The following is a 360-nucleotide window of genomic DNA, read 5'->3' as shown; positions in this document are numbered from 1 at the left end:
TTTCACCATTCGACGATGGCTACTTTGAATCCTCTCGGGAAAATGGTCCTCTGCGGCTGTCACTCGCATGGCTAATCGTCTGGAGGCATCACACTGGCCGAAGGCTACATCCCATCCTCGCAGTGAAAACTACGCTCACGCGCTCTGTCACAGACGGCTAATCACTGGTTGGTTCCCGCTCCTACTGGAATAGAATCCCTTGATTCTTTTGCGTCTGTCACTAACGCCCAGCACTCAGGAGTTTGAAGCTCTTCGCAGTCATTCAATCCTTGAATCCTACTCAGAATACCACAGACAAGGTTTAGACCTTCCGGATTCTCTTGAATGCCGCCATCAATTCTAGCTTATACCACGAATATT

This window comes from Arachis duranensis, chromosome 6 (genome assembly GCF_000817695.3).
Source record: "Arachis duranensis cultivar V14167 chromosome 6, aradu.V14167.gnm2.J7QH, whole genome shotgun sequence".
Lineage (NCBI taxonomy): Eukaryota > Viridiplantae > Streptophyta > Magnoliopsida > Fabales > Fabaceae > Arachis > Arachis duranensis.
The sequence above is the reverse complement of the archived record's forward strand: the minus strand, read 5'-3'. Positions refer to the sequence as shown.